Here is a 7,682-nt window from a genome sequence, read left to right as displayed (position 1 = left end):
ATACTTCTATTCCACATACTCAGTTAAAATCCCGACTTAAAAACATTATACATCGTTGTTTTTTCAAAAAAAGATGGTACACCTAGATACAAATATATAGTTCTTGGTAGTGATTCCTCATACTTTGTAAGAAATAATTCCAAATCATCTTCCAAATATACAGAGGAAGACGTTAACAAAATGCTGGATTTTTTAATCGACAATATATTTGTCCAGTTTGGTGGACGTGTTTTTCAATAAACCGTCGGCATTGCAATGGGAACACATTGTGCTCCTTTACTTACTGACCTATTCTTTCACTCTTATGAGGCTGACTTTATAGCTGATCTGATCAGAAAGAAAGATTATCGTTTGGCTAGATCCATCCATCTCAGTTTCCGCTATATAGATGACATATTATCTTTAAACAATCCTAATTTCGGGATTTGATACATCACATCTACCCAAAAGAACTTGAGATAAAGGATACTACAGACACTGTGTAGTCAGCCTCATATCTTGACCTACACTTAGAAATCGATGGTAAAGGAAAACTATTGACCAAACTTTACGACAAACGTGATGACTTTTCATTCGGAATTGTCAACATTCCTTTCATCTGTGGCAACATTCCATCAGCACCTGCGTATGGAGTGTTCATATCACAACTCGTTATGCCAGAGCTTGCCAAAACTACGCAGACTTTTTGTATCGCACTAGAACTCTAACAAATAGGCTTCTGGAACAGGGTTATGTTGCTATAAAATTGTCATCACTACAGAAGTTTTATGGTCGTCATCATGAACTCGTGGATCGTTATGGTGTATCCATATGCACCATGACAACTGATTTATTCAACGGGTCATAGTTTTCCTTTCTTCGTTTGTCTACCCCGGACTTGACCTTTTATGAGCAACTCGGCGTGTGTTTCTAGAAAAGCAGAGGACGCTTACGGACAAATCCACGGACAAAGACCAGACATGGAAAACAGACAACAAAGAATAATAAAGTAATTAAAATCATACATACAAAGTAACAAAAGTAAATGAGCAACACGGACTCCACTAAAAACTGGGAGAATGGAACGGTGCACAGGTAGGGTAAGCGTCCTCTGCCTTTCTTGAAACACACGCCAATTTAAATTTGTTATATATTAATGTGACAGGAAAAAATGCAATGGATATTCTTTTGGGAATTGGGATGATTGGAACAGTGGTAGATTGAAGATATTATATTGTTCACATGGAAAACTTATACCATTCAAAAGCCTTATCGATGTTTCAATATGTCAGAATGACAAGAACACTCGCAGCTCTAAACGGCGTCTACTTATTTTGTTAGTTTCAAATGAGACTAACCGTATTACAGTTTCACAGTGTAACATTGTCAAATAACAATATTTTTGGTGATTTGACTGAACAAAAAAATTAAAGTTAAACTTCGTATTATGCTTTCTCGTATATGTATGTTATTGTCTTATTTAGATGTTATTAATCCCATTACCCATTTGTCATTAGATTAAAAATGAAACAAAAGATAAGTTTTGGATCACAATTTGTAGGTCTGAAATTAAGATGTATAAATGGAAAACTACTTGGATATTCTATCAACAACTTTTAAAATTCTGATAATTTATTACATATGATCAGTTAGTACTGATCTTTGGATAAACTCATAACAAACAACAAGAAAGGCAACTCTAACTCGGAAAAAATGCTGATTAATATCAATACTGGGACTGAGATGACGTTGAGTATAGTTAACAATATTATTTCTTAATTTTAAGTTATACATTTTGTAGCGTCATTAGGCAAATGTAAAAATAAATGGCACCGGTCGTTCACCAGCAAATAAATAAAATGATTATACGGAAATTCTGTATGTTGTGAGGGTAAGCTATGATTTGAAGACAAATCATCCTTTGTAATTACTATATCTAATGTGTTTGTTTTTGGTCGGTGTGTTTTCTGTTATTCAGTTTTCCAAATTTTAACATTTTTATTAAAATAAGCATGTAGATAATACTTATTTTAATGTCAGTTTTAATTTACATATATTCTCATTTTTTTTTGTTTCGTATTAAGGATGTAGACCTAGGGTAAGGGATATAACTCTTGAAATCAGTAATATATTTGTATTGGATTCAATATTACAGACGCCTATCAAGCTTTCATTTGAAACAGAATGAAAAAAATCAAAGTAACTTTGATGCTTACATGAGATTGATATAAAATACTAAATACTAGCGTTCCAATGATTTGTAAGAGTTGTGTCCATTACCCTAAGTCTACCTCCTTCAGGTAATTATTGTTTGATGATAATGCATTATAAAGTATTTGATTTTCAAAGGTACAATTTGTGCAGTTAATTGGTGAACTAGAAAGGCGTACAAGGCATTCTTTTGAAGCTTGTAAATATGAAACACTTCATATCACGACATGCAATAATAATTAAGCTCATAATGAGTACATACAGGATAATGACACAGTGCTGGTAATCTATACCAAAATAAATCAAATTCTTAATAAAGTTTATATAGGTTTCATGGTGAAAAAATAAAGTAAGTTATTAATGAAGTCGTCATGTTAAAGGGGCCAAATTAAGGAGGATTTTACTATAAAAAGAAGTAGGATTTTGCTCTTTATCTAGCTCTATAAACTAACAAACGTCTCGTTCAACGTTAATAATGGAAATTACTGCGGGTTCATTTAAGAGCAGTCTTTATAAATATTAGGCAAAAGGAATTTTAAGCATGTAAATAACTCATTAATTCACTTTTCTGTCTTATTCTGAAACATACAATATAACTAGTCTTTGTCATTCCGTTTTTTGCACTTTTAATATAAAGTGAAATGAATTGGTACTTATTTGCTATAGTTATCGTTCTTGATTAGGTTGATGTATGTTGAAGACAAATGAATAGCTTTCTCCAAATACATATCTGTATACAGAAAAGGACTATATTTACGTAAAAAATGATGTATGTAGACGGCGATAAATCTACAATTAGCATTTTCAGCATCTTAGCTTCAAATAGATTGGTACAAAAATGGTCTTTTTTACGAATAAAAACTACCTAAAATATCAAAATTGTAATACACACCTTCTGCCTAATATTTAGACTGAAGTATACTTAAATTTGACGATAACAAAATAATCAAAAACTCATTTACACTGTCTTTTTGGCGAATACTTTGATATAAATTGATTACAATTAGAATTGCACTTTTCTGCATATCTTGACATTGAAAACAATGAGCAACTTATAATATGAAGTACTGAGCTATATCCGTTTCTTGATCTAAGTATCTTGATCTTAATACTATAATTTACGATGAAGAGATGATTTTTTATTTCCTATTGTTAACTATCCGTTTTAAGACGGTGACGTCTCCTTGTCACCATCATATGATGTTCAAATATCACAAATGAGTCAATTTACTCGTTTTTTTAAAAATGTTTTAGTGGATTTTAAAGAAAGAAATCTTTATATAACAGAAATTTCTACATCACGGTTTTCGATGTCAAAAGCTCGTAAAAACTTTCAATTTTGTTTCTTTTCAACCGATACGAGGAACTAATTTTCAAATACAGATCTTCTTGTAAACGATTAATAAATGTAAATACGTTCGAGTTTCTCCCACCATATATTTCATACTACATGTCTACACTTTACAAAGAATTGAAAGCTTAATGACGCAGGTTGTGTTCTTATTCTTGAACGTATGATGTACCGTGATTCTAAATCGAAGATAGGAAGCATTGAGATTGAAATAACATACGATAAGGACTTTATGTAGGTTTTAACAGATCTGGAGATGGTATGTAACATATATGGAGATAGTATGTAACAGATCTGGAGATAGTATGTCCGTTAACTGCTAGTAGACCTTTGTTTGTTCATTTGTGTAACACATAAACAGTTTCTCTATTTTTGTTTTTATAAAGGGACTGAGAACTTTTGATCTGAGTTTTGGGCGTGAATAATTGTGAAATATTTTTCGACAGTAGCTAGATTTAAAAGGGAGAGGTTTGTGATTATGCCAGAGTAATTTAACCCCGCCGCATTTTTGTGACTATCTCAATACAGGAATTTCTGTATTATTTTGTTCACTGCAAACACATGGGTGGCCTTGATCTGACATTTTTACCCCGTTGGAGTGGTTGTCTCTTTGCCGATACAAGGAACTTATAACGAAATCGCAAGCAAGTTTCCAAAGGTTATTCAACTGTTAACAACATTTTTTGTTTATACGATATGATACAAATATATTTAAATTCGGGTCGTAAATTGTTCTGAACATTTGTAGATTTCCGTAAGATCCTTGATATTATCTGGTGTGTAGGGTCATTGCATTGAAGAATATCTGGCAAAATGTTTACGTCCATTTTCAAGATGTATTCAAATATCAAGTCTTGTGAAAGACTATACTCCATACATTCTGACTTTTTATTGTCAGGTGAATGGCAGGCAAAGAGAAAATTTTATCACCTTTTCTTATTGCTGTTTTTATTAATGACTCAAAGCAATTATTCATCGAAAAGGGAGTGCAATGTCTAGAAATAATAACGATAATGCTCAAGGGCATACAAGTATGCATTTAAAAATATTTTTACTATTACATACTGATGAAAGTATCCTGCTTTTTTAAACAAAACAGGGCATAGAAAGAATGTTGAATGTATTTGATGAGTATTGTACAAGGCTGAAACTTGATGCACCTGTTTTATAATAAACAACTGGACTATAGTACTAAAAGTTTACTACCAATATCTAAAAATGATTTTTAACTATAACTGCAGATTCTAAATCTCATAGTAAACCTTGTATATCAAGTGACGAAAGCACTTTCTGCACTTTATTACAAGATAAGAAAATTATTTTATTGATCTGCAACTAAAGCTTTTTGATTGTCTAGTCAATCCTAGTTTACTTTAATCGTCTGAGATGTGTAGCTAATAATATGATATATGAGGGCATCGAAAATTTCTATTTGATTTTTTTAAAGACAATATTAAAGGTTAAATCATCGACATCATATGGTTCATGGTGAAACATGAAATGAAATTTCCTATGAAATGAAATGTTTATGTTATTGGTCGAAACTGTTTCAATATGGTCAATCCACACTATCATATATTTTATATGAAATTATGTATAAAATTCACCGAGCAAATATTGTCAAATTTAAATAATATCCCTTGTAACAGGTATATTATATGAATGTGGATACAGCTTGCTATGGTCAAGCCAATTAACACCAAATATTGGCTCTATAAAAATATACTAAAACAAAGGCTAGTAGACTGACTTTACTAGGGGAAAATTTATCTTACTTTTAAAACAGATTTCAAACTAGAACATTTATTTAAATCTCAAGAAGTTGGAAATGAATATCATTATTATTTTAAGTGTAGTAACAATGAGTTAGTGGAACTGAGGAATAAATATATATATTCCAGGTTATCTTGCTCGAAACCCGACTCCAAACAAGATGCAGGGTTAATTGTCAATTTGTACTTAAAGTATTGTTGTAAGGTTATGTATCTTTTTAAGGAAATTAGAAAAGATATTTTCATGATTTTGACATATGTATTTTTTCATTTAAGCTGTCGATACCCATGTTTCTTTTTTACTGTTTGCCACATTGCTAAATGCTTGTTTATAAAATGCTCGTGTAGCACTTATATGTAAGTGTTCTTAAGTATCAGAACACATGCATGCCAAAAACCCACGGATCTGACAATGTAATATCACTGAAGGATACTTTCTCTATTTGATCAAACACTATTTAATCTTTGCATCACTGGCTTTGCTCAGAATGTTTTCAATAGAATGTTAGAAAAATAATGTTTTTGACAGAGTTATCTGCCTTTGAAATGTTGATGTTCAGTGCATTTCAGTGAAATTTTAACTCAGTCGTCCAGCATGATATGGAAAATCTTGTCTGTTTTCCTTGATTCTGATGGTGCAAATAGTCAAATTACACTATCAAAATGATGGGCTTTTTCATACCATATTTCACCCACTGCCTGATTCCTACAGGGACTGACACTTAAAATTGTGACTGAGTTAACAAAATAAATTTGTCTTGTCTTGTCTTGTCTTGTCTTGTCTTGTCATGACATATTCACTATTTCCATTCTCGTTATAATAACAGGAATTGCAATTTTACTATTGACATTAAACTAACTACAATACGTATAAATGCACATTGTATGCTTAAGCAGGTTATACTTTGTATAAATCTTCAAATAAACAATTATTATGTATTGGGTTGAAGCATACCGATTTTGTTTGAAAATTAACCCATTTGCCAAGTCAATTAACTTTCTATTTAAATCTCATTTCTTACTACATCGCAGGTAATCCGTCTTGCCACAGTTGAATTAAAAAAAAAATTTTGTTTTGTTGAAGTTTTTGTGTTTAGATATGCGTTGATGATGACCCGATATTGTCAATAGTTGCCAAGTTATCGGTCAAGATATATGGACATAAGGAGTGAGAAGTCTTGTTGTATCCGTTATTTGGCCTGAACTGCTTTTACTGTATATATAATACAAAAATAAATATATTTGAAAATGAAAAAGAAACACACAAACACAATATCCATATTGAAGCGCTTAAAGAATATATGCAAACATATTCAAGCATTTATCTAAAACCTACTATGGTAACTTTATATACCGAAGAAAGAAACAAAAGGACTTTTGTTTACATAACTTTTGCATCTGGGCTATTTATTCTTAGATTCGACTCAGAGCTTAAAAATCGATGTAAATAAGACTTTCTAGCTTATACAATTTTTGATAGTGATGCATTACGTAATTGTATTTAATCAAGCGTGACATTTGACTTTTCCTGTTATCTGAACGTGAAAACAGGAAATAAAAACGATCTGCATACACACTGTAGTAAACCGAAAAAAAAATTATTACACATGAAAAAAGAAGTTAGCAATACGAACTCGCACAGGAAAAACGGATACTGCCATTGGTCATTCCGGAATGCTGATAATGTCCTAATTACACAGTAGCACCCGTCAATTGAGTACAATCTGATAATAGACTAGTAACTATAATGCAATTCCCCAACGAGTTGCAAAGGGATCCTTTAGTTTACACCAGCGATATCATTTATCTTGATGTGAAAAATATCACGATAAATTATTTGACCATATCATCTTTATAGGTATAAATTCGATCTTGGATTTGATATAACATAGAAATAAACCATACTAAAAACTGACACCGCGTCCACAATGAACCTGAAAATTTCAAAGTTAATGGAAAGTCATTATCATATTATGGTAGAGTGATTAAAAACTGCAATTAAATAAATACTGTAGTGAGTCGTATGACCAAGCACCTTTGACTAAGTATGTCGAAGGAGCTACACCACTACCGCTGTTAAGTTTCATGTTCGGTAGATCCAGAAAGACGTTGAATCTAGACCTTAACTTTTTAAACGAATGATTTAAATGAACGAAAATGCTTATAAGGCGGTAGAAATTTGTCACTTGTCATCGTTACACTTCAAGAGATTTATTCAACGAAATTTTAACAAATGAAAAAAACAATAGCCATTAAAAAAGGTACTCGTGTAATTAGCTTTTGTTCAAACATTAAAAAGAAAAATGGTACATGCTGCTTAAACCAGATTTAAGCATTCCACGGATTAAATATTGTTATCAAGTGAGTGC

This window comes from Perna viridis, chromosome 11 (assembly GCF_037379345.1).
Source record: "Perna viridis isolate PV_CMFRI_1.1 ecotype Kerala chromosome 11, ASM3737934v1, whole genome shotgun sequence".
NCBI lineage: Eukaryota > Metazoa > Mollusca > Bivalvia > Mytilida > Mytilidae > Perna > Perna viridis.
This window is presented reverse-complemented; position numbering follows the sequence as displayed.